The following is a 26,889-nucleotide window of genomic DNA, read 5'->3' on the forward strand; positions in this document are numbered from 1 at the left end:
ATGTCTCCAACATATTTATGTAATAGCAACACATTACCAAAGTAATTCTGTTCAGGATCTTGTGACATACCTCCAAGACCAAAATTCTCTCATTCCAAGGGTAAAGAAACTTTCCAAGCATCAACACTATCTTCCAAATGTTTTAAGCTTTAGAATTTTTATAATCACATCCCTGAATCATTTCCACTTTGCCATCAATGAAAGCGTTCAAAGGCAGCAGCAGGAAGACTCAGAGATTGATTTCACAGATGATTGGTCTAGGCAGTGTTTGTAAACTGCTGACCCCAACCATGGAGAATTGCTAGACCCTGCAGATCGAAAGGAGACTTCCAGTTTAAAACTGATTTGAAACCTGAGATTAGCCTGTCAGTTTTTCATTAAAAAATACTTTTAAAAGGAGTTTGTTCTAAATGAGTCATATTAGCCCACACAAGCAAATCAGCACACTGTTCTGATTTCCCCTCCCTAAAATGCATCATGTCCTCAGTACAATGCTACTGCACAAATAACTCAGGACTTGCCAAAAGCTACCACCAAGCTTTAATTACAGCAGTCCTCTTTTGTATATTCGTGAATCAAACAAGAACTAAATCAGCCTGCTAAAAACCAGCCAGTTCTTCAAAATCTCCAATGAAGATTAAGAAATAAATCTCTGCTATAAAGCATTAGCCAGCTCAGATAGAGCCTCATTTTCTTGCTTCAAGATATGACTGCGGTACACACATGAAAACTGTTGTGCAAAAGAAATTATAGAAAGCACTGATTAATTGTAACAAATGATTTTAATGTAGATCACTGCCTCTAAATGTTTCAGACAACTTAACAGTATTTCCACTTTGCCTTTTTGGCTGCTCTTTTCCAACAGATTCAGCTCCACCAGAGTGTTTGCATTGTCAAAGTTTTTCTCACTGTCAGCATTTTGTTGAGAACACTATGCCCCATTTCAGATTTCAGTATATTTTACAGAAGAGTTTAAAAAATTGAGGGTGCATGTCATTCTGCCAATCATGCTTATCTTATTAAGCTTTTGTCATGGCCTGACAATACCAAAAGACTTAAAGGCATTTTACTGTTCTGTAAGCAGCCTGCCTTCTCTCTTGTCATAAATGATGAAAAACATGATCCTGAGGTCAATGAGTAAAGTTGTAAAATTCAGGCTTGCTTATTTACAAGTATTTATTCAGTCTCTGATTTGAAGTTTAAAGGCAGGATCTTCCATGCTTTAAAGACAGCAAAAATCTGTTTTAATCCAAAATTTCAATTTTTTGATGGGAGAAGAGCACCTAAATTAAATAATCTGAAGCAACAAACCAAGCATCATCCCACTCCCATTGCTGAACAATACAGAAATTAATTCCAAAGATGACTCCCAAATCACATATTAAGTAATCAGCCATAAGCAAAGCAAATACCCATCAGCAGGTTGGACTGCAAGCTCCTGATATGCAAGGCAGCTCTTGCAGCTCCCAGAGAGAAATATTTAACTGGCAAAACGCGTGCTTGCCCTGAACTGACTGTAACACATGACCTGGCATGTGCTTTGACAGCAAGTTATTCAAGAAAGATGGCAATACAACAGTTACAAAAACAAAATACAGTAGTGCCAGGATAAGCCTTTGGAAATACAATTTGTGATGTAAAGCCACAAATCTTTAACATTCAAACTAAAGACCTGAAGCTTTTAGAAGCAGCAGCCTCACTGCTGAGGTTAGAAGACATTCCCATACTCTATTATGGCAACTAAATAAATATTTACCATGGCTCTTTTTAAAAGGCTGGGTTAGCAAAGTGAGTAAGACCATGAGAGTGTTCTGGGTCATCTTTTAAACACTAGAATAATTGTCTTCAAGCAAGCCAAGCTTTTAGTTCTCTTATTTGTAAAATCAGTAAATTATGGAGTTTGGATAGGAATTTACTTAAAAAGCCATTTCACTCTGCTGCCTCTCTGCTTGCAACATACAGTCAGCTGGGATGCTCATTAAAAGTCTCCTCAACCAGCATTTTAAAGGAAAAAATACTTTAGCAAACCAAAGTTCCAGCAAATCTCTGGAAAGATGAGCACTTCAATCACACTCTCCAGACAGTGAAATGTTTTTAACTCACTCTTACCTTCTACTGTACTACCCTGAAGATAAAAATTGATTCTTCCCAAAACATGGATATAGCAGAAGATTCCACACTACTTCCTAAGCCAGCATTAATAGTGACATCAAAAAAAGATATATGTAAGATATACATATCCACATCCAGATAAATGTGAGCAAAGACAGACAGCATTCTCAGGAAAACAAAAAAATTTCTCCTCTTTGACTGAAAGTTTGTACATTTTTTCCCCCCCAGTAACACTAAGAAGTTGATTTTGAGATAAAAGTATTTTTTAAGCTGTAGATTTCAGAGCAACATAGTGTAGAATGATTACATTTGTCCAAATCTTCATGGCCAAAGATACTTACAGAGTAAGTTGAACTCTTGACAGAAATTTTATAGCTTAACTTCCAAAAATACTAAAATGGATCAGTCAATAACTGTTTCCTATAAACTATAAACTTATTTATACACATAAGATACGAAATCACAGAAGCTGGTGCATGGAAATGCAAAGCCAAACAACAAAATAAGCCACAGCACCTAAAATTGTTTCTTCAATTCAGGCACTTCTTTTTTTTCTCCACCCAAAAGACATACTGTGTTTTCTCAGTGACTGCCTTTAGCAGAGAAAATGAGTAATTTGAATACAAGTTCCCAAACCTAACAGCTTCCATGGTTTGTGCCAATATTTCTTCAGAAAGTCCTAATTTTATACGGAGCAAATTCTAATGTAATTGAATGTAATGTAAATTGTAATCTAATTTGAATTGTAAAAGTATTAAAGAAAATATTTTCTACTCAAAATAACACTGCAGAGTTAAGGCTCCCAAACAAACTGTGGGGGACTAGAAGTGCTACAGAGCTAGAATAAAGGGAGATGTATCCATTTTTACATGGCTACAAGTAGCAAATACTTCATGAATGAAAAATAAAAACTTGTGGTCATGCTCTGAACTTAAAAAAAATGCAAATGTTATGTAATAAAAAGCACAAAGCTCAAAAGAGTTGCTCATCTGAAAAATATGAAAAAAATCCATTGAAAACAACATATTTATTCCAACATATCTTAGAGAGGCAGAAAAGACCATGTTCCCTCTATCTGCACATTGTGTACAGCTTTTCCAAAAGGAAATGTTTATCCCAGGTCCCAGCACACACTGTGAGGTAGTGCAGACACAGTAGGGTCAGAACAATGAGCAAAGCAGAATTCAGAGATTTGTCTTCATCATGAGATGCCTTCACTTTCCTCTCTCACAGTAAAAATAAAGAAGGCAGACTTCTATTTCAGTATTTTTTCCTTATCTTAAGGCCAGATTGCTGATTTTTCAGGTGCAGTACAATTACCTTCAAGACTGAGATCCCTTTTGTTCTCTCAGACTACAACTCGAGTCTAGTTCATCTCTCAAATTAATGAGCAGAGCGTCTTTTGTGTGGTGTGACATCTCTCCTTTCTATGCTCCACCACAAACCCACTGCCAAGAAAACAACAGGGATGTTCAAGAAAAACATATAGGAGCAGGCTGATGACTGCAAGCACACCTCTGAGACAGCAAATCCTCTCCCACCGGTCCCAGGAAGGATCCAGCAGCTGCCCAGGCTTTGAGCTGTCTTCTGGCTGCCATCTTTCAGAACTCTGTAGCAGATTATGCAGCTGGGGTGGATTTTTTATCCTGCATCATCCAATGATCACCTGTGTGTCTGATATACATTTACCTTGCTTGCAGGACAATTACTCCAAGAAGTCATGGAAAAATAGTGATGAAAAAGAAACCTTGACCCATGTGGCAAAGTCAAAGTCAATTTAATATAAGTAGCTGAAATCTATGGATTTTAAAACACTCCAAGTTACAGGCATTTGTAACCTGGCAGGTGAAAGCTAAAAAAAATTACCAAAAAACCCAGCTCTTGCCTCACATCCACATCAGGAAAACAAGCTTTTAAATTATAACTGTTCCCATTTCATTTGAAACACCAGCTTGAATGGACAAGCATCTCATTCTCAGCAAGAGAAACCCAAGAAGCCACATCCATCTGCTGCAGAGGGACTGAGGATGGAACTGTGCTCCTCTACAGTGCCTACACTGATGACAATGCAATCAGTTTAGAAACTGATACTGATTTTCAATTATTTCATTTGTTCAGTAATTTTTTATCCACAGTTAGGTATTTGCATCCAGCACAATCACTGCAGCTATGAACTGAGTACTGGCTGCTTATTTTTCCAATATATTTTCAAACTTCTGTTGTGGTTACTTGATTGAAAATGCACACTAACTTTTTTAGCCAGCAGGACAAAAAAATTCAATGTGTTATCTGTGCAATACAATTTAGTGACTACTGGCTGAACTTATAACCCCTCAGTAAGCTGTGCTTGCTGCTGAAGACAACAATATTCATGATATGAATTCATATTTCCTCCTGTGTTCTACAGATCTCATTCCCTTTGGGTGTTTAAATACTTTTTAATGAAAGTACCCCAAGTTAGCTTTCTAGGTAGACAGACCAACACTTAATATGCAAAGAACTGCAGAAACTGAACTCCAGGGGGAAAACCCAATTATGTAACATTTGATATATTAAATCTAATTCCTACTTATTCAAATGCTGTTGCTTTGGTATACCACCTGATTACTGTTATTTTGCCTAAGAATTATTAATATATGCATGAACCTTCCAGCTGCCCCAGCAGTTGTGCAGGAATATTTTAGAAAATACCATTATTCCACAGCACTTCCATCATCCCCTCTGGGGGAACTGAGCAGAACTCCCTGATAACCTGTGCTGGTTATCTTTTCCACAACGTTTCTGTACAACACTGTTTCTCACTCTGCAAATTTGGCTTCAAAAGGTCTGTCTGTTGCTATCTCCATCTTTCAGGAATAGCACTGTTGATTTATACTGATAAACAAAGATAATGTACAACCATAAGCAATGAAGTCAATTTGCAAAAGACACAGTAGGAAAATATCCCACAATGTTATCACTACTACGTACTACAGAGAAAAAAAAAAAAGTGGAAAAAAAATTTTAAAAAATAGGTGAAAGGTAAAGGGTGAGAACTGGGCACCTTTATGCACCACTTCTTGCTGTTTACAACATTATGCAATCCAGTATGAATTGCAATTGTGTATGTAAAGAATGTATTTGATGAATCCCCTTCTGATGCTGATGGCAATACCCATCAGAAAGGAACCTGATTCAGCTTCTCACAACAAACACTTCCCACACTCCAACATGCAGAACAACAGAGAATTATGCAGAACAAGGGAGAACTCACCATGACTAAAGCTCCAGTGAGGTTGAGGAATATCCATCTAAACCACTGGAATCTCACATTAATGCTGTTGCAGGAGCTTTTTCATGGCAACTGTTACTAACAGTGTCTCTCTATCAGCTGCTAAAAACAGGTACTTTATGTACCAGAGCGCAACACTCCTCCTGATGCACCAGTTACTGAACAACTCGAGTAAAAGAACCACCTTTGGAAGAGATCTGCTGCTGCTCTGAGAAGATAAGTGGGTTAACCTGTAAGGAACCACGACCCAGCACCCTGCTGCCAACACGGAGCAAGATGCCAATTAGGATATGGCAGCCGGAACCGCCACAGCTCACAGGGTAAATGAAATACAGGGGAAGCGCTCAGCTCTGCTTCTCACTGACATTTTCTCTCACAGGGATGTTGCCTTTGCGGCACAAGAAATACTTAACAGGCAGAATTCAGAGGCACAGGAACCTCCATCAGCTTTGCCCTAACATGCCTTTGTTTTCTGCTCTTCCCAAGCAATCTTCTCTAGCCAAAAATACTGCCCTTTAAATCTGACTCTGTCTCACTTCAAGGCCTGCAATAGCACTTTCAAATTTTTGTTGTTACAATTAAAAGGTATGTTACTGACAGCTTCATTAACAGCAGAGCAGATTTGAGAGTTCTTGCTAATACTCTGATATTCCAAATCTAAAAAAAAATAAAAAATCACAATATGAAAATACAATTTTACATATATAAAGCTCTAAAATAGTCAGCATTTTTGCGTTGGATGTGTGTTTAACACCAAGTTCACTGAATTCTTCCACTGACTACAACATACCACAAGCTGTTGCACAATCACAGCATGTGTAAATAATCACACTGGCAGCTTTCATGTGCCCCCCACTCTCTACATCTTTACTAGGAGCTGTCTCCCTGCTTCTAAAAACTGAGAATGTCTACAGTTTAGAGAATGAAAGTCATTAAATAAACTATCTCCTCCAAAGATCATTCCAAATGGCAGGAGTCACACTCCTTAACCATATAGTTACAGACTTAAAAGTCTCAGACTGGGGAACATTGTGCAACCTGTTTTTAAGGAAAACTACCCAATCTAGACGAGGAAGGCCCAGAAGGACAATTAGCAAGGTTTAAAGCAAATGGAAAAACAATTACACAACATGACTTACTCCCCCGTGGAAAACTCCTGGACTAATATTTATTCTCTCTGAGCTTGTATATGTTTGCATTAAATTTCAAACTTTATTAAAGCAATATTGATGTAATTCTGAGACTTTGCAGAGGGAATCAGTGATTTTAACAGGACGCCAAGCAGAATAAAAGGGCACTCTGCAGAAGACTATTCAGGGCTAAAACAAGGTAAAGAGAAAGGCAGAACTGAGGGGGGAGAAAAAAGGCGCTAAAAGACTTAACAGTTACCCAAGGACAGCTTCAGCTCCAGAGGCACTGAAATTTGAAGTGTCTCTATTACCTTCAGACACGCATGCTTCTGAATTTCCTGGCCAATTTGGGGGAAGAATACATATTTTTAAAACTGTTTTTTCCTTCTTCTTGCTGCATCACAAAAGCCCCCAGAAAGGGCATCAACAAGTATAAAAGCAGAACAATGATACTCGCTAAGAGGAAATTTGGCAGCTGAGACAACAATAAGAGCATCTGTGATATGGGCAGAGACTTATGCTAGGAGAGAATATACATGAAGTTAATGTGGAAGGATGTCTATATTTGTTCATGTTTATAGTCTAAGATTTAAATGTCTTTTAAATGTGTTTGAAGGCTTTTCTGACAGTAAGACCCTTGGAGCTGGAAGACTGGATATAAATATATACATGCAGAATTTACATCTCCTGTATTACAGACTGTCTTCCTCCTCTGGGGAGCTTTGTAGAGAGGCCTGTGCAAATACAGGCAAGCATCCAAGAGGGAACATTTTAGGATTGAGATCAGTTTTACAAAAACATGGAAGGTCAAACTGTGAACACTAAACAGCTTCCTACAGAACCTCTAGCCAACAATACAATAACCCAAACCCGCTTGAGCACCAATAACGTTGCTTTGGCAAATTCTGTGCAAGTAGCAGTATTTTCTGAAATAGCACTAACTTTATCAAGTCAGTGATCTTACTTTTTAGCACCACACTGAACTGGCATCTCAGACAAGATGTTACTAAAACAAGTATTGCTAGAAGCCTACAATGTTTAGCCTGGCATGATTTTTATCCATTTGTTTACTGTGATTTCAAAAACTTGGCTAAAAATGTCTCCTGTAGTCAACAGTGAGTGCATTAAGACAGTTGAGCATTTTTCAGCATTTATGTTTAAGCACATATAAGGCTTTTTAACTGAAATATTACTCTTAAGGAAAACAAGGGATAAAATCTACAAATGGAAAGATTTTAAAATGCCTTTCACAGATAATTTTTTTTGCACTTTATGTGAATAAAATACTTTTTCCCCCCACTTTCCCAGAATCAAAGATTTAAAAAAGGAAATCCATTACAGATTGATCACAAAACACTTCTCTAAGTGGTATGGTTTAAAACTGAGTTTGTCCTCATCCTGCACAGCAACATGTGATTCCTAGGAGGAGATAAATGATGAATGAGGATCCCAGGGGGTCTGAAATCCTGTTGTTCTTGTTTTCATCTGGGCAGACAAACCCAAAAACATTTGTGGTAAAACCATTTTGTAACTTGGTGAGTTGACATGGTAACTTTTGTAATAGCTGATGGGGTCCCAAAAGAAATTCAAGTCAAAGAAGATGACCTCAGAGTTACACCCACTGTGTAGTTTTCCTCTATCCACATTTTGCACTATCAGGCAATCTCAAATCAACTCGGTCCACTTAAAGAGATATGGGGAAAGAAATTGCTTGAGTCCCTCAGCTACTTATCTATCTCAGGCAAAAGGAAAACTGAAAATTTCTTACACAGCTGATAATTTCTGCTTATGATTTGGAAAACACACAGCCCACAGCGCTAAACCACAATATATGGAAATTGCAGCTCAAATATTGGACAACTAGTTAGAATTGTTACCAGTGAAAACAAAACATTTATCCTTGTCACTGATGTTGCAGAAATTCTTAAGCTGTCACATTCTCCTCAGTGTACACTGTCAACTTGTTCCACTTTACCCTGTTTTAAAACAGTGAAAGTCAACTAGCAACTCTTACTCCAGTTTGCAGCCTGTATTTTTCCACTCTAGATTTAAAACTGGCAATGGAAATTCTGCATTATTGTGCTGATCCATATGAAACAATGGAAGTATTTCAGCCTTAGGCCAATGCAAATCTCAGTGCAACTCCTGGTCCTTACACAGTGGCTGTGTGTGGGAGCACAGGAAGGTGGGAAGACTGGTAGTGCCAAGAAAGGCTCAGCAGACAAGGTCCCTGCACCAGCCTGTTACAATACACTCACAGAACGTGCTCCATCTATCCATCCCTCCAGGGATCAGCATGGAGAATCCAAAGCCATTTCTTGTGGGTCTGAGGCTACACATCTCCAAAATCCGTGGGACTCTGCATACACAGAGAGTGGAACTTCTCTCACTGGTGATTTCTGGCCGCCACTAACAGCCAGTGAATTTTACATACGGCTGCAAATAACTTGATATTCTTTTTCTGAACTTTGCTTCAACTACTAAACCAAAACATGTTCTACAGATTATTATTTTGTACTCAAAGTAGGTTAAAAACATCTGGAGGTGTTAATAGCAGAAAGATAAGGGTTACATTTTTAGTTTCCCTGTCAGGTGTTTTCCTTATAATCTCCTTTCACGCCACAGGTATCCCACAACTTTCTGAGTGCTTTCCACCATCTCTCGTCATAGCCATTTGCATTTCAATGCCCGTACCCGAATGTCAGCTCTGACACACCGACTGCACGGGAAGGAGCAGCTCGGCAGGATTCCTCGGCAGGATTCCTCAGCAGAACTCCTCGGGAGCTGCAGCAGCACAGAAGTGGGAGCAGTGCGGAGCTGGCAGGAGACAGCCTCGAAACCCTGCCGGGCAATCCAAGGGAGACCTTTGGGGCTCTCCTCAACAGAGGATCCAATAGCCTCACATTAAAAAAAGAAAAAGAGAAAGGACTATTAACACCGCCTGAAACTCAATCTCAACAGAAAGCAAGCAGAACAAGAGAAGCAGTGTCAAGGAGGAAAGCTGCAGAGCCCTTCAGAGAAAAGGGGCAAAGAAAACATGGGCCACTAGCAGGGATGGGAGAGTGTGATCCTAAAGCGGGATGAGGGGCAGCTGGAGGGAAAAGGGAGCCTAAGAGCAAAGACTAAACAGGAAAAGGGAAAAGGAAAGGAGACATACAGGAGTGTAAATTTAGAAACAAGGTAGAAAAAACATGTTTCAACTTGTTAACTTAGAGTAAGCTTTTCACATACATATTTTTCCTAGCACAATACCGAAGGTTAACAGTAAATGTCAGTGTCTGGGACCCTAATCAATAGATTACAATAGTTGTCCTAATATTTTACTACCCTGTTTAGGAAAAAAAAAAAACAAACCATCAACTTTTAGGAGTCATTTAGCCAAATAGCATCTGCCCTTTACTTTTCTTTAAATGACTGATTCCAACCAATTCCTTTACTTGGAAAGAAAACAGGAAAGAATACATATGTTAGTAAACATGCCCGGAAATGGATTTTCTAAAGAGCTGAAAAGTCAGAAACACAAAGTACAGAAAAAGTTGAAATGCTATTCTCTTTGCTCTTTCTTTCAATGAAAGAACCATAAGACTTGGAGATACATAGGAAATGCTGTTCCTTCAAGCTAACTTTATGCTTTAAAACAGAAGGAAATGCAAACATTGCATCCATCATGAACTGCAGCTGGATGAAAGTGCCTGCCTGCAGCCAAGGCCAGGCAGCAAAGTGTGCTGGCTCCTTGTTCTGCAGCTGGTACCCCCTGCCCAAGCTCAGGAATCACACCCTACCTGCCACTGCTGTTCAGGTGAGGAAGGTGTAGTTGAGTCAGAGAGATCTGGCCAAAAAGGTCATTTAGGAAGTCTGTGAATTAAGTTAACTACATGGGATATCCTAGCAATAAGGTAAAGTCATCAAGAAATGAATACATAAGATTAATCACGGAAAGTTACTCATGGAAAAATTGGTAATTCCTTCTTGCATAGTTCTGTATTTTAGAGAACAAAATTTAAGTTTTCCTGAAAACACACTGAGCAGTAACTCTGCCAGGAAGATGCTTCATCTGGATAAAACATCTTAGCTACTTTACAGACACAACCTTTTAAGCCAGTATGAAACTAGACTAAGAGCTCTAACAAGTCCAAACAACCAAACTAAACCTTCACAAGTATTTGCTGCTCTCGCTACACCCCTGGATTCAAAATGTCTAGAGGAGGTTGTAAGTCAAAAGTCACACAGAAGGAAGTACATCCAGTCTGTCACAAAGGTTCAGCTGTCAATTTTAAACAAGCTAAAGTAAGCTTTCTAACTATAGAACCTAATTATTGGAACTCCATAAAATCTTGGTTCCTAAAACAATTGCGTGTTCTTTCTTTCCTGCCCATATATCTCCGCATATTATTTTTTCTGTAAATATCCGGAAATAAATTGTTTTCGCAGACATTCGGCAACCTTTAAGCCACAGCGAGTAAGGGGAAAAACTTTGGAGGCACTTATGAAGCGATCCAAGAAGAGCCAGCTTTAGAAAAGTAAATGGTAAAGAACTAAATTAAACAGCAATTATGTTCTCTGAGAAGGAACCCCCATTAAATTCAAGATCAGAGATCCACCAGATGACGTTCTCCCTTGCCCCTGCGCTCACCTCGGAGCAGCCTGGCCTTTCTGCATCAGGTATCAGCTGCTCCACAAGTAACACACCACTGCAAAGTGTTCACATCGTTTCACTTGCTGTCCCAGCGCAAATCCCAGCCTCAACTTCACCCGCAATAAAAAACTGGCGAACAGACCGACCCACCTACAACTCCAAAATAACCTTCGAGAGAAAGGACCGAGAGGACGGAATGCAGCTACACACGTACACCTTAACACGTAAAACCTTTCAAGTCAGTAATTCGCAATAATAACAGAGCAGGGACAGAGTCCCGGCAGGAATAGCATCCACCTGGCACCCAGAGCTGCTTTATGCCGGGAAATTCCTCGAAGGTGTCAGCGCGGCTGCAGGCGCTCCCAGCAGGGCGCGGGATCGCGCCGCACGCTCCCAGCCACGCTGCGGGCTCGGCCAGCGCCCGGGGCTGCCGCCGAGCACCCGGGGGCCCCGCGCCGCGACCGGGGGCGCCGCACGGCCCCGTGGGGGCCCCGGCGCGGCTGACGGCGCCAGACGGGCTCTGCGGGCGCCGCTGCGACCGGGACCGCGGCGGGGCGAGGGGAGCCGGGGGGACCCTTAGGGGAGGGAGTGACGGGCAGGCGGCGGCTGCCCCCCGCCGCCCCCCCGCCGGAGCCCTGCTCGCTGCCCCCGCCCGCGGCCCCGCTGAGGAAAGCTGACCGCTGCCGCCCCCCGGCCTCCCCTCACGGCGTGAGGGGCCGTCACCCCCTCTCCCGCCCCTCACCTGGCAGGGGCTCCCCAGCCCCGCGGCGCCTCCCGCGGGGAGGCGGCGGCTGCGCCCAGGAGGCTCCGTGCGAGTTCGGGCTCCCGTTCCCGCCGGGCCCCGGCGAGGACGCGGCTCCCGGGACGGGGCTGTGACCGCCGCGCCCGCGCGCAACAACCAACTCCGGGCACCGCCCCCCGCGCGCGCACCGCGGGGGGAAGCGCCGCCCCCGCCAGCCCATTGGTTGCGGATGGCGAGGGGGCGTGGCGCCACGGCGGGGCGGTGCGAGGCCCTCGGGCGGCCGGAGGAACCGCCGTGAGAAGACTACAACGCCCGGCGTGCATCGCGCGTGGTCCTTTAAAAGCGTTCTGTCAGCTCGCGCGCGCGTGTAAGGAAACGTGTGCTTCCGCATGTGGTGGTAAAGTAGTCCCGCTGCGTGGTTTGAGCTCCAGCCCCGCGCTGGGCCGCCGAGGGCAGCGAGACGGCGGGCGCTGAGCCGGGAGTGCTCTCGGCTCGGCTGGGCCTTCTCCCGAGGGGCTCCTCGGGTGGAGGCGAGAGGGCCGCACTGAGGCGGGAGCGGAGAGATCCGAGCAGGCGGGTTTGTAAGGTGGCCGTGCGCGTGCGGGAGGCGGGGCGGCTGCGCGGGCTGAGGGGACCCGGCTGAGGGGACGCGGCCACCCCCGGCGACCCCGGCCCTGCGCGGGAGCCGCCGCCGGCAGGTCAGTAGGGACGGCCGTGGGACCTCCGCCTCTCCTCGGCCGTGGCGGGCAAGGAGCCGACGGGCGGCTGTGGGTGCTTTGGCCCGCCCGTGAGGGGGGCTGGGGGAGCCGCCGGAGCTCACGGGGGGTGAGGGGGAAGAACCGGATGAGTGAGGGTCTAAGTGCTTGGCTTTCGGTGTTCTCCATTATATGTCTTTCCACAGTTCCCCCGAAGCGATATTTCATGGCTTCTTAGTTCTATTTATTTGTCTTTTCTGTATGTCCACTTAATGTTCCCTTGTCAAGCAGGTGATTTATCATAGCGTGGTTTTCTGATACTTCTGTCCAGGTTTCCACATTCAGTTCCCCGTTCCTGGGGAACTAAGTCTCTTACTTCGAGGTAGAAAAAAGAAGCCCCGACCCTGGGTTGAAGGTACCGGGGCCATGTGCCTTGTGAGGCGCCATTCATTCCAGTCCTCTGGAAAACCAGCCCTAGAATGGAAAGGAGGAAGGGCAGGGCAAATATAAATAAAAGAGCTCCTGCTCTCTAGAGTAGTGGCCTCCAACTTCTTTGGTTGCCCATTTCTGTCAATAAAGAACACTTTTTATCATGCATCTCTCATGTATGTAAATGTATTGATTTATCAGTTATATACAGGTAGTACTGTACCGATATATACATTATAAAACATGCTCAGACGTAGAAATTGAGAAAGGATAAGACAAAAATGAAGTAAACAGTAGTTTAAAACATTATTTCCTAAAGCTGCAAAATATGTAGCTTTTTGATTCGCCTTGTGTGTGACCCCCTTGACCACTTTCGTAGCGATGTATGTTATTCTGAAGTGATCATTCTTAACTTTTTAAGAATGTAAACATAAACTGCTGATGAAAACAAAGAATTTCTTTTTCATAGGTTTTCTTTTTTAATCCTGGCCACGTGTAGGGGCACAACCTATTTGAAGATAGTGAAATGTTAATGAAATACTGTTTTACTGTGTCTTAGCTTTTCTCACACCTGTATCATATGCCTGTTTGAAGGGTTGAGATATTCCGTATTTCTAGAATTATATCACTTGGTGGCAAATACTGTAACTTCAAAGTTCAGGAAATTGAGGGAAAGTGAGAATTTTTTCCCCCTGTTCCTAAGAAATCTGGCATGTCTTGAAATAGAAGTTGAGAAGTTTGGCTTAGAAATGGCGTCTAAAACAGAGTATTTGGATTAGTCTTTCAAATCCTAAGTTAACTTTTATATAGAATCTCAGCGGTTTTCAAAACAGAAAAGTGAGGGATTGTGTGATCTGACCACACTGTCTTGGTTATAAATGGAATTTTTGTTCCTTTGGTTGCCCATGGTGGGGGACGCAGAGGGTATGTGGTGATAGCCTTTCATGGCTCAGAAAAGGGAGAAGAGAATTGTGTTCCTTTGTGACATTCCTTTAGCACCTGAGGCTTGGGTCCAGCTCCTGTGTGTACCTGACAGTTAGAATATAACAATTTCTGATGCTTTGTAATAAAGCAGCCACAAGTGGAGAGATTCTCACTGTTTTCCACCTTCTGCTCTTGCAGGGCGTCTCCCCTGGCAAAGCTCAGGCCTTCTGTGAGTGGGTGGCCAGGACTGCCTCGAGAACTGAGGAGAGGGGCTGATTTCCCTGTGCTGCTGGACTGCTGAATGCCAGCACCGACTGTGAGCTGTGGTGTTGCTTGCATGGCATAACGATGTTACTCTAAGTAGCAGAGCACGGGGGTGGAGAAAATTAAGCACTAATGTGTTTGGGTTAACTTTGTAACCTTATTAGTGCGTCTGTTCCCCGTGTAGTTAAAGTAAAGGGTCAGTCATCCCAGTGTGCCCCGCTAGCAAAGTCTATCTCCTCACCTCCCTCAGCAGCTCAGCCTTCTGTGTTAATTGCTTCTCCTTGACTAAATAGAAAGTGTTTTAGGACCACTTCTTCAGTGAGATTTTTCTCAGGCTTACAGCCTCATACAAGTTTCTGAATTCTTGCTGTACTTCCTACCCTCTCCAGGCTGTGGGTGAAAAGTTTAAGTATTCCTGCTCACCATTGCTGCAGTGCACACAGAGCTGTGCTTGTTTTTTTGAGTGTTGTGGTATGTGCTATGAGGAATTGTTAGGGCACAGGTGAAGAGGCTGCACTCAAAAGAATGGAGACACTCTTGATAGTGATCTGTGGGAGAGATAGGTGACTCAAGGGAACCTGCCTTTACAATTTTGAGAACAGTAGGTGAATACAGAAATGTTGTCCTTTTTTTCTTTTTCCAGTTGTTCATGTACCTTTAATAAAATGATGTTTCAATCTATAATGTGATTGGCTAGGGAGTCCCAAAATGAAGTTGCTTTCTGCATTCCTTCTAGCTTTTTTCAGTTTTTACTTCCATGATTTCCCTTAGAAAAAGAGGAGGAATGTTAAACTTCTGCTATTTTTAAGAGAAGAAGAGTGATTAATGAAATAACTTCAACACTAAGTAAGTGTTAGGTGTTCACAAGGTATGAATTACTAACTATAGTTTGTTTTCAGAAACCACTGTTTGTTTTCAGGGGATTAGTTTATAAAAGCAGGTAGGGCTAGTTGATGGCTATTTGAAATACACAGTCAAGTGGTAGCTAAAGCTGTATTGGTGTAGGTCAGGCTCCATTGGCATGATCTGCAGTGTTTGCCATATTGTGTTGTTGTCTGACTCCAGGAGTGGCTTCTTCCCATCCTGTGCCATCAGCAGCACAGCTGTTGGCTCTAATAGCACCTGTTAGTTTTTACTGGGAGTTGGACTCAATGGCCCTTGTGAGTCCCTTCCAAATCAGCATATTCTGTGATTCTGTGGTGCAAACCTGTAGTCTGATACTGGACCTTGAATTCTGTGGACAAAACAGTCAGATCTGAGTTTGTGCATGTACTGACAGTGTTACTGCCAGTGGGACAGGTCTGGTGATAAGCATTTTATTACCAGACTAGTCTATTTTAATCTATTGTATAATGAGATTGTGGGGATGTATATGGTAAAGCTATTTGTATGCACGTTAATCCCACAGAGGATTAATTCTTATTAAAGGAATGACTTGCATTGTTCATAGCTGTTAGGGGCAAAGCTGACACTGACATTTGATTTCTGAAGGTCTGCTTGATACTGGTTTGACAAGGACAGCTTGTGATAAATTGCAGCTACAGCTACTTTTGAGTGACTGTGTTTATTTGGGAGAAATCTTCATTCTGTGTTACAGGGAAACAAAACCACTTAAATGTGGAATACCTGAATTTCTTCCAAGTTCTAAATTTATTAGAAAATCTTCCTTGTTCCTTGACCTTACTTTTTCAAGTTCTGATGTACTTAGGAAAAAACCTGTCTTTCAGAAACATTAGGAACATTATTGGCTAGAGTGTTTTAATAGTAAATATGTTAAAAGGAGACTGCTGTGTTGTCTTCAAAGAAGACTTATTAATGATTTTAACCTAGAAACAAATAATTCTGTGCTGTTTTGCAGGGTACTGTGGTAAGAGCTGACTTTGACTGACTGGTTTCAGTTTTTTCTTTTGGACCATACATTTCTCCTGGTATACAGTGAATTGCAAAATAAGCCTTATATTTCACTGTTTCTGAAATTCTTATGACTTGGATTGTTTATACTGTTTCTTCATGTAAAAGGGAATGTAAATCTAAGACATTGGAATGTGCCTTTTTGCATCATTTCTGGGATAAGTAATGAGGTGGACAGTGGACAACCTTAGCCTGCAGCTCAGGATACTGTGATAGCATGAAAATGGCAAAGGCTGGTTTAGTCACAAGATTGAGTGGCAATTGAGTGGCAATTTGTTGCTGACAGTAAAAATGTGTGAAGTGCATAAGAGAATGAGGATAGTCAAAGTATTGGTTATTAGTTGACTTCAAGAGGCTTAAGACTGACAGGATTTGTTTCTGGATCCTTTTTTCCATTTTTTTTCTTCCCCTAACGAGTGCAAAACACACAGGATTTCTCAGCAATTTAGTGAATTAACAGGGAAAAAGTCTACTTTTGTTTTATTCTTGTGTTCAAATACAAAAAGATGATAAATTCATAGCTTTAATTATACAGTGGTGTCTGAAGGATTGCTTGCAGCCAAAAGAAATTCAGCAGTTTTCAACTGCCCTTCAAAATGGCACCTGTAGAACTTGCCAGGCTTTGTTTGGAGGGGCTCTCAGACAGTCTGAATCAGATGGTGGTTGAGGTAGGTCTGCCTTAGCTGTGTCTGTTCTGTAGTTCCTTTTATTTCAGGTAAGTGGTATAGCATGAATTAGTGGGGTTTTTGTGAATTTTTGTGTTTGTTACTTAAGAAATAAACTATTTGTTCCTCTTGGGATTCCCTTCGCTGCTGTTTTGAAGCCTTGGACATAAGGTGGTGTGTTTCTGAACTCTGGAGTATTGTTTGCTGAAATCTAGTAATTGACAAAACATTTAGTAATGAAAATGAAAGAGATTTTGGGAGAATGGACTTCATGTAAGAATAGGATAAGTAATCTCAGGCTGATATACAGGCCATAATTATATGTTCATCAAAGGTTGAATTTCTAATATAACAGAATTAGTGTCCCATACCAGTATTGAGGATGTGATTGTGCTTAAAAATATATGGAAAGTGTCAGTCTGAAAAGCAGTGGAGAGAGAGCTGTGGCAAAACAAGTTCCGGTAATAGTATGAGACTATACAGGAGAGAAAACAGATCAACACTGAGCGAAGTACTGGAAACAGTAAACTGTGAATCTTCTCTCACACTTTGAAATCTGGAGTTTGCTAACATTGCACTTCTGTCAGGAAAACTGGGGAGCGAGGAGGGTGTTCCTAGTGCAGGATAATGGCACATGGAGGTGAGAGAAGAAAGCTTGGAGTACAGTGTCGTTTTAGGGGTGTTGTTTCCTTATTTGTATTCTAAACATTTTCTCTGGGTTCTCCTCTTATGCCACAGTTTTCCCCATCTTGCTTTAAGAATAGTCTGCCTTGTTTGAATTTTCACTTATCCAGGATATTGAAAAAGACAGCTTCTGATACCTAAAGGATAAAAAAGTAAGACTTGCTGAAGAAGGATATTCCATTTAAAACTATCATCTCTTCAAATATACAAGCATCTTGTTGGAATATCTCAATAATCACAAATTCTGTAGGATTTCTGGAGCAGAGTAGCAAATCTTCAGAGTCTCCTAAAGTCCTGAAATGCAGGTGTATTGGAATGCATTTTTTTCCAGCCCTGACATTTAGTCAGTAGCTATCATAGGTAACCTACTAAAATCTTTTGGAGCAGAGTGCTGGCTCAGGATGCATTTACTGCAGTATGTTTTAGTTGCTATTGCTCATGACTCATACTGCTGCTGAAATGAAATTGAGATAACCAATATTTGACTAAATTCTCACAGTTTCAATATGTGGCAAACATGACAGAATAGACTCCAACTACTCTTTGCTGAACTTAAGATAGGAAATTGCTGCTGTAAGATATGACAAGCCAGTATAATAAATAATAAGAAAAAATGAATCAGAGTTGTAGAATTGAAGTTATTTTTCCAGACTTATGGGGAAGAATCATATTTCATCAGGAGAATAAATTTTTTGCTTTAGATTGGAAAGGGGGGGAAAGTTTATGATATATCAATTTATGATATAATCCTAATTTTTTTCTGGTAATCATATTTTGTCCCACTTAAGACTATTTTGGGGCCCTCTGTTACTGGAATAGCTTCAAATGTTCTTTGTTTCTGGCAGCAGTAGAATTTTAGGGAAGAGTTGAATCACAGCCTGTGGAGTTAAAGCAGTGTACATCACTAACTCCTGGCTGTGTTACTCACATCCCTTTTTCTTCTGCCAGCTGCTTGTTGGATCTTTGCTGAGCCATTTCACCCTTTCATTTGGCATAAACTAATTTGGTAAATGAACTAAATACTCTTCTGTTTCTTCAGCATGCTGAACCACTATGTGATTTGTCCAGGGAACAGGTGTCAGGCTGAAAGATGATGCCCTAGGAGTAGTTGGTAGCTCAACAGGCTTAGACTGCAGTGAAATTGTAGCCTTAGGCAGTGGACAGCTGGTGTCTGCACCTTCCAGCACCTGGCTTGTCCTCACGCAGGCGGAGGACCTTTCTGGATGCTTCTCTTGATATCTTGTAAAAACTACAGCCCACTGCTGGCAGAATGAATCCAAAAAGTTATCTTGGGTGATTGGAGGTGGCTCCTAAAGCTTAATATGGCTTTACCACGCATGGCAGTGGGAGTTCCCATGCACATTCTTTTTTTAATAAGCTCTGGTATTTCTTTGAGCCCTTTCTTTCAGCTGTGTCTAGTTGAAGATACTGTGCAAGTATCCTCGCGAGTGTCCTCGCTTTCCTGGGATTCTCCCAAAGGCAAGAATTAGGGAGCTAAATGGCCCTATAAAATGTCCAATAAGCTGTGGAGATTGCTGTAACTAGCTGAGAAAGGGGAGAGGGCAAGACCTTCCTCTCTGCAGCTGCGTGTTACTGCTTTGAAAGCTACTCTTCAATCTAGGTTGTATCAAAATATGCAAAGCTTGAGCATTAGAGAAATACAATTTTCAGGCCTCTTCCAAATTATGGCACTAGTATTTTGCCAGTTTCCCATTCTGTGTCAGTTGATAGCAGTGTATAAATCATGTGACATCATCAGGATTCTGTAAATTGTTCACTAACACCAAACATTTACTTGAAATGTAGAAGCACAAATACTTTTTTCTTAAAGCTCCATATATAGGAAAAAGAAAGTGAGAGAAAAGCTTCTGAATCATATTAGTTTGATCCCTGCTTTTTCAATGTGAATTTCAAGTAACAAATAGTGCATGATTCATACTGCTTGCTGAAATTTGATGGCTTTGAACAAAATGCCATCAATTTAAAACTTCTTGGTTATTTGTGGAGAGGTAATGTGACAAGTGCTTTTTCAGTAGTTGTGGTTGACTAACCTGGTTCAGCTTTCTGTTTTTAAAGAATGTACTCAAGCAAACCAGACTTGATATTTGGACACATTAAGACGAGTATAGCTCTGGACGGGTGTAGGCTGGGAAAGCCTTCTTGGAAGCATTGACATGAAGAGGTGTTGGAGGTGACTGGATAATCCAGCTTGGGAACATTAGCATTTAGTGAAGCTTGAGCAGCTAAGCCTTAGGTATAAATAAGAGTACAGAAGAATCTCAACAGACAAGGTATAACTCGTGTCTCCTGCAGCTGGCACTGGCACTGCTACAGCTACTTTGGAATTCAGAAAGAGTTGCTAGCACACTGGAAAAAGATCAGCTTGAACATGAGTTTAAGGCATATTTTAACTCCTAAAAATACCTGCAGGTGCAACTTTGTTTAACTTCTTGAAATGATACATTTATCAAATAACAACTTAATCTGGGTTTATAGATACAGGATCTTAGGTTATAGGGTCTAACCTGTGAAATCATAACAAAATCTATGTGACTGCTGCACTAAGAAGTTGTACAAATTTACTGTGTGCATAAGGGCCACATGGGACAGCTGCTGTACTGATGCTTCTTTAAAACAAGACTGGGCAACCATGATGAAGGTTTGAATTCCTCTGTCTTTCTGTTTTTTAGCAGAGGGTAGTTCCTGATGTTTAATGGGTCACAGTGGTCAGAGTCATCCCCTCTGGCCTGTGCCTGTGGCTGTACTGCAGCTTCTTTTATAAGGAAATAAGCGTCTTTAGTTCTGGTCCAGGAAAATTTTTGAAAGTACAGAAATTTTGCAGGTATTTGTATTAAACTAACCAAGTTGTCTTTGTCTTGACATAAGATTTGATTGCTCTTCTGTGTATATTTTGATATAGAAAGCTATAGAATTATCAACTGCAATTAAACTTAGACTGTGAGACTTTATGTGAATTGTTTTGAATGTGTAGCGATTTGAAGATTTTCCAAATATCAAAGATACTTTTCTTGAGAAATCTTTTCTGTTAATATTATTTTAACCTTCAAAAACTTAAAGTTCATTGCAAGTATGAAAAACTGTGAACTCTTATTACACAATAATAATGGCTTACTTGCATTTTCTCTATAGAAATACAGTTTACATGTTTGGAATTTTTTAGGCAAGTTATTTATATAATTTTATTGCCTCTTGTAAAAACATACATTCTGTCCCAAAGTAATTTCAACAGAGTATTTCTCAAGGGAATTACAGAACAGACATTTATCAGGAGGGGTTTGCAAGGCATGCAGAAAATAACTGATCACACAGAACTTTTCAGCATGTTCCTTGAGTTTTTGTTCTCACATTGCTGCTACATGGAAAAGTACTGATATTCAAATAACCACATACAAAGAGTTTACGTTTTTATAGTGAGGAAGAATGGGAAGACAGATTTCAAATGCATACTAAAGGCTGGATATTTTAAAGAAAAAGATAACCTTCAGCTTTTATCTTAGTGTCTTTATATTATAGACTTCTGGGAATGACATTAGAGAAGTGTTTTTTCTTTATTGATACACAATTCCTTATTCTCAAGTCTGAGATCAGTAATGTTTGTCAGCTTAGTGTCTATCATTGACTTTTTACGGAGACATTTGACTAATGCTATATAAATGTATGTAAATGTAGGTACCTACTACTCTCTAAGTCTGATGCATGGTTGGGTGTTTTCCTTCCAGCATGTGCAAATGCAGATCAGTGACTGATCAGTAGAAGACTCTGGGCAAGTGATGAGTCAGAATTGTGATAATGCAGTAGTATATTCCCTGAAAGTTAACCTAGAAAAGGTCTGTCCTGAAGATAAATTTTGGTAAAATCAGTTGTCAGTCTGTAATAGGAAATGTATCTGTCATATTTATAGTTTTGAGACTTGCGTGTCTCTGCTTCTGAACTGCTTGGTAGCATCTCAGTTCTGTGGATGTATTTTTATACCATTGCAATTAAAAATACAGAAATTTGAGCAATTGGAGGTTTTGCAGATCAGATCAAGGAGTTTCCTTGCATTTGCTGTGGCTTGCAACTAGTAATTTAGCATATAATAATAATAGTAATAATAATGATGATAATAATAATAAATTAATTATTTAAATTAATTAATAATTTAATAAATTTAGCACTTAAAAGGTAAATGAAATGCACAGAAGTACAACAACATTGACAGAACCAGACAAGAATTAGAATGGCAATTTATTGAAAGAACAGAGAAATGTCAAACCAGTGAAACAGTTGACAAATCAGTTGCTTTTTGGGTGTTGAACATAGAGCGGGGGTTGCAAATGTGTTAACCACTGAAGTGGTTATTCAGGTAGGGCTTGAGTATCACTGCAAAGATGGTTTCATGCTGCTGGTGGCAGGAGTGTTAGTTGGTGATTCATAATCCAGATTTGGCACAGGATGTCTCTTCAATTTTTCATATAGTGCTGACTATTTCTTTTAAGATTTAAAGCCCTTTTGTCATGCAGATAACAATATATCCTCTGTCAGGCTAGAAAAGAGAACTTCCTTTGCTCATGTGCAGTGAAGGGCTTGATGTTCCAATGTCATCTTGGTCCCTCAGTCATCTGCCCCTATAATCCTGTGAAAGTGTGCGCAGTTCATTTTGCTGTGCCCTCCATTTGAAGGACAGATTAAACAAGTGGACTAGTTAGTGGAATGGCAAACACAGCAGCCTTGAGCTAAGCTCTCCATTTGAAGAGAAGAAAAAGAACCTGCTTAAAGCTGCTACTGAATTAAACTTACTTGAAATCACTGGAAGCTGGGTTCTGTGAAGTGAGCCTAACATGGGGCTCCTCTTGGAAATGGAAGTTTGTCATTGTTTTTTAGAGTTTGTTGAAATGGTTTGAGTTGGAGTAAATACTGCTTATTGTACTCAGAGTTGAGAGTAGATCTGAGCTTAATTCAAAGGGTGAGGAAGTCTTTGATTAGGGGCAGTACTGGAAATAACTAATAGGAGAGAAGATCCTGGATTCCTTGCTACAGTTGTTCTTGATGGATTTTCTGGTTAATAGATGAATAAAGTGAAAACTTTCTCTCTGTGCCGGTGTCCTTTTCTTCTCCTGTCCCTCCAGCTTTGTCAGGACTGGGGGAAGTATTGTCTGATACACTTCTGTTCCTATGGCCACTGTAAGTGCTTTTTCAACTGTTCTTGTCCTGTCTTCCATCTATCACTGTCTGTGTCCTGAGAATAAGCAGTGCTTATTTCTTCAACTCTTGGTAACCTTCCTAGCAAAAAACCAAAGCAGTTGGGGGCATTTGATGATTTAAATTAGTGTTGATCATGATTTGAGCCAGACAGTGTAACATGGTGTCTGCCATTAAGATGACCTTCACCTTAGTTGTGAGTAGGTGTTGGGATCAAACAACCTCTAGAAGCCACTACTGGTCTAAACTTGGAATCATTAAATGCAAATGATGCAAGAGATATATTTCTTGATTTCTCAGAGTAGGTTTAATTCAGTGAAGCAGAAAATGTCGACTTTCTCACATTGTTTCTGTTTTCTTTCCCCTATAGCCAGGCAGGGGCAGCCAACAAAGAAATTGTGGTGACTAGACATGTGCTTGGGTGGGTGGATCTTAATCAGCAAAACTAAATGGAATCTTTAGATTTTTATTTTTTTTTGTATGCTTAGGAGATATTTATGATAAAATGTGTAACTATTGAATGATGTCAGCAAGTGTTATTGAGAAAGGCATTTTAAACAGGAATACAAATGAGTTCATGCTGATTAAGACAAGGATACTTGAGTAGAAGAAAATTTCATTGTGAAGAGAATTAATGTTTTTTCTTTTTGTTAATTGAACTGTTAGCTGTAAATGAAATACACTTGTCAAAAGCTACAGTTTTTACATGCTGAAATTCAAATAGGGTCTCCTATTCAGCTTGGTTACTTGGCACAGTTTCAAATAATAAGCTGTTTGTTTCCTACATGCTAAACTCCAAGACCTGGGCTTGCTGTGCTGTGGATGGGAGGTGTTAAGTAGAGATTGGTGCAGTATCTTCTTCCAGGATTCTTTATTTACACAGTGCAACCTGCTCTGAGGTTTACTCATTGCCATTCCTGATCAGGCAGCAGTGGGACTGGTAACTTGTGTTTTGGGGATGTCCTCAGTGTTGAAGGATCAGAGTGTGCTGCTTATAGAAGCCAGGTAAGGCTTCACTCAAACTTAACGCTTTCTTCTGATGAAAAACAAAGCTCAATTGAGATGTGAGCTGAACCTGGTGAATTCTTTTTGGTGATTTTACCATGGAGCTTTGGAATGCTATGTCCATATTTTGTCTGGAGTTATACATAGATGACCCTTTCTAGAGGTCAGGAAACAGGGTGGGAATCAGCTGTTTTGGGAGACTGTTAAAGACCAGGAAAAACAAGCTTCCATTACCATAATAAATGTTTTATTTTGGGACATCTATAAGCTCAAATATTATTAAAGTTTTCATAAAATCTGAAGATTTTTTACTTTTAAAAATACGATGTTTAAAAAGCAACATCATGCTTTTTTGCCTTTGTTTTGGAAGATGTCGGGAGGAGCAATATATAAATGAGTGCTTTTTCAGAGGAGTATTTTTAAATGAAAAGGGAGTGCAGTTGTCTAACTCAGAAAGCTCTTGAGCTAACTTTGGGGATTAAATGTAGTATTTGATCCTCAGCTAATCTGTGTGCTTACTTTTAACAGAGTGCAAAAGGTAATCAAAGAAAGTAACTTTTCTGTGCTTGCACTTCTGCTGTAAAATGTTTAGGCTCTACAAATCAAAAAAGATGTGGTCCCTGAACTGTTGTTTTCCACCAATTGGCTTTGTCTGTTTCTGCTCAAGGCAATGAACTTCAGGTTATGGTATTATACTGAGGTGAAACCTGTATTGTAGCCCTTTTGAAAATAGAAATGTTTTTCCACTTTCCCACTGTTCAATGCTGTGTAAACCACAGTGTTGCTGACCTTTTGCAAGGATCACAAAGACTTTAGCTCTTACTTCTCTTTGCAGTAAAAATTGTATGATGTGTATTCAGGTCAGAGTTTCAGAGCGACTTGAGATCTCAGAAACCAAGCAAAGACTAACAATTAGTTGAGATGTCCAAAAGAAAGGTTAAGATTGGTAGTGCTTCAAAGTTTGTTTCTGAAGTTTGGTTGTATTCTTAGCTTTAAGATATTTCCTTTATGACCTTTAAACCAGCTGTGCATCTCTACCCATATATAGGGGTACTGGGATAATGTTTCTTCTTTAGCTCAGAGGAACCATATTTACTTAACAAATATATATAGAAATGAAATCATGCAAAAGAAATGTAAAAGCAGTATAAATCTGCTGTTTGCTAAATATGGTAAGTACTCAAACCTGAATGCCAGAATATCTTTCAGAACACTTGTAACTAAACATAAATTAGGAATCTTTCCAAGTGCAAGTGTTTGAAGACGTGTTGTGTGAGACCTCCATCCTCATGTCTGTTCAATCATCAACCAATTTGAAAAGATTTACATTTTCTTTTAAATTTATTGAGTGCATTGATCAGCTCTATTTTTCAAAGCTTGTGCATGTTTCCCACCTGCAGTTCCGTGTTTCCAGCATATGGGGAGCAGCTGTGGAAGAGGGGAGTTGGAAGAGCAGGTGAAGTCTTGGATATGCTTTTCCCAGGTTCTTCTTTGCTCTTTGGCTCCAAACTCTAGGCAGTGATACTCTGTTCTTAGGGTTTTCCCCTCACCTCTTTTGCCTTCTTGCCTATGATATGACAGGAGATGCACAAAAAAGAGATTGCAGGATGAAGTTCACCACTGCCCTCAGAGCAGTTTCTTTGGGCTACTGGAAACTGTTTGAGGATCAGATGCAATATTGCAAATGTTTAGCTGTTGTTCCAAACACTCAGCCTAGGATATTTAGGCACACTGCTGTCATGGATGCTTTTTTCTCAATTCTACTTCAGCTCCAAAAGGAGCTATTTTCATTACATATGCTACAGGTGTTCCAAAAATGTCCCCTCTGCTTGCATATTTCCATCCCTCACATGCATCTCAATCTCTTATGTACTGATTAACACTGGAGAGCAGTCAGACCAGTCCAGTGGGTTTATGCTTTTGTTGTTTTCTACTCCTTGTTTTCCATTCATGATTCTAAATATTGTAATTTCCTCTTGCTTTTGAATGAAGATGAATATAGGGAAAGCTTTATTCTAACTTGTCTACGTTCTGCTGTTGATTTAAGTTAATTCTTTTATGGAGCCACGGAAGTACCTGGGTCTTGTATGATTTTAAATTTTCTGTGAGCTCTCCCTCTGGTGCTGAGAGGGGTATCCTGGTATGTGCCTTGTTTAGAGCATAAAGTTCATATTTTTAAATTTTCCTGATTGTTTTTTTTTTTAATTAGTGTAGTCTTTTGTATCCATTTTAACACATTTTGCCTGTCAATTCAGACAGCTTTCAAATCTTGTTAACAGTGGTCAAAGGGGCTGTCTGCTGTTCCTGAAGAGGATGCTTTGGCAAGACTGGGCTGGCTTTTCTGTTTCTTTTCTTTTCAGGAATCCAGACAAGGTTTTGTAAGCAGTGTCCAGTGATGTATTGATACTTACATGAACCTCTTGTCTGTTCTTTTGTGCTCACTTTCCTTGTTAGTTTTTTCTATCAGTGTGTTTCCAAGGCTTTTACAATTTTTATCCTGTGATGCCAATGGTACTTTGTGGGACTGCAAGGAAAACTTTGGCTGAAAAGGGATTTTGGTACACTTCATGCAATGTACCTCTAAAGTTTAATTTCTGATAGATATGAAACTATTACCAGAGAGCTTTAATTAGAAACGAGCAGCCCAACCCAGTTCTTCACTATTCTTGCTATTAGGAAGGATTTACTAATAGCAGTTCTGTTGTTCATGTTTATATGTGTGTTATTTTGCACAGCTAAGGCTATCTAAAAATTGTGATTTCTTCTACAGATGGGTTTGAGTGCTCAGACTCACTGGTTTTATGTTGGAATAATGTGTGGCAACAGCAAGAAAATAAGAACAAAAATGTATGGAAGCTGACATGTCATATTTTTTTCTAAAGATGGATCTTCTCTGAAAACAGAATGAGTTGCTTGTTTTGTGTGAGAATCACTGACTCTTCCCACACTTCATTTCCTCTAACCTTTGTCCCTGTACCCATATCAGTGCATTTAAAATATCCAGTTCCATGCTGTCTTTGTGGCTTTTGAGGTCAGAGTAGATGCTTTTGTGTTGGGTCATGATGCCTGTGGTGAGTCATTCTTTTAAGTATATACTCAATCTCCTTCTCAGTATATTCTCACATCCAAAGTATTCGACCCCATATGCTGTAAAATGGCCCTAATGACTTGTTTTGGTGGGTATGTGCATGAAAAATTCCAATCTGTATTCCTCTGTGG

At 40.5% G+C, this 26,889-nt stretch overlaps 2 protein-coding genes across 53 annotated transcripts in view; one reads left to right on the forward strand and one right to left on the reverse strand.

Annotated features, from left to right (window-relative positions):
• The window catches only part of PEAK1 (pseudopodium enriched atypical kinase 1), a 107,435-nt gene extending 95,343 nt beyond the window's left edge, over window positions 1-12,092 (reverse strand). For 2 of the 4 annotated variants that reach the window (XM_086849341.1, XM_086849339.1), the window contains exon 1: window positions 11,892-12,092. The gene's annotated coding sequence lies outside the window, so the exon portion shown is untranslated. The remainder of the gene's footprint in view (window positions 1-11,891) is intronic. The other 2 variants (XM_086849342.1, XM_086849340.1) reach the window with 1 other exon arrangement.
• Window positions 12,084-26,889, forward strand: part of HMG20A (high mobility group 20A) — a 177,249-nt gene continuing 162,443 nt past the window's right edge. For 5 of the 49 annotated variants that reach the window (XR_015275894.1, XR_015275895.1, XR_015275896.1 and 2 more), the window contains exon 1: window positions 12,484-12,589. The gene's annotated coding sequence lies outside the window, so the exon portion shown is untranslated. Of the gene's footprint in view, window positions 12,590-14,137; window positions 14,275-26,889 lie in introns of all 49 variants that reach the window. The other 44 variants (XR_015275890.1, XR_015275891.1, XM_086849399.1 and 41 more) reach the window with 33 other exon arrangements.

The sequence above is a fragment of the Cyanistes caeruleus genome, chromosome 13 (genome assembly GCF_971803275.1).
Source record: "Cyanistes caeruleus chromosome 13, bCyaCae1.hap1.1, whole genome shotgun sequence".
Taxonomy (NCBI): Eukaryota; Metazoa; Chordata; class Aves; order Passeriformes; family Paridae; genus Cyanistes; species Cyanistes caeruleus.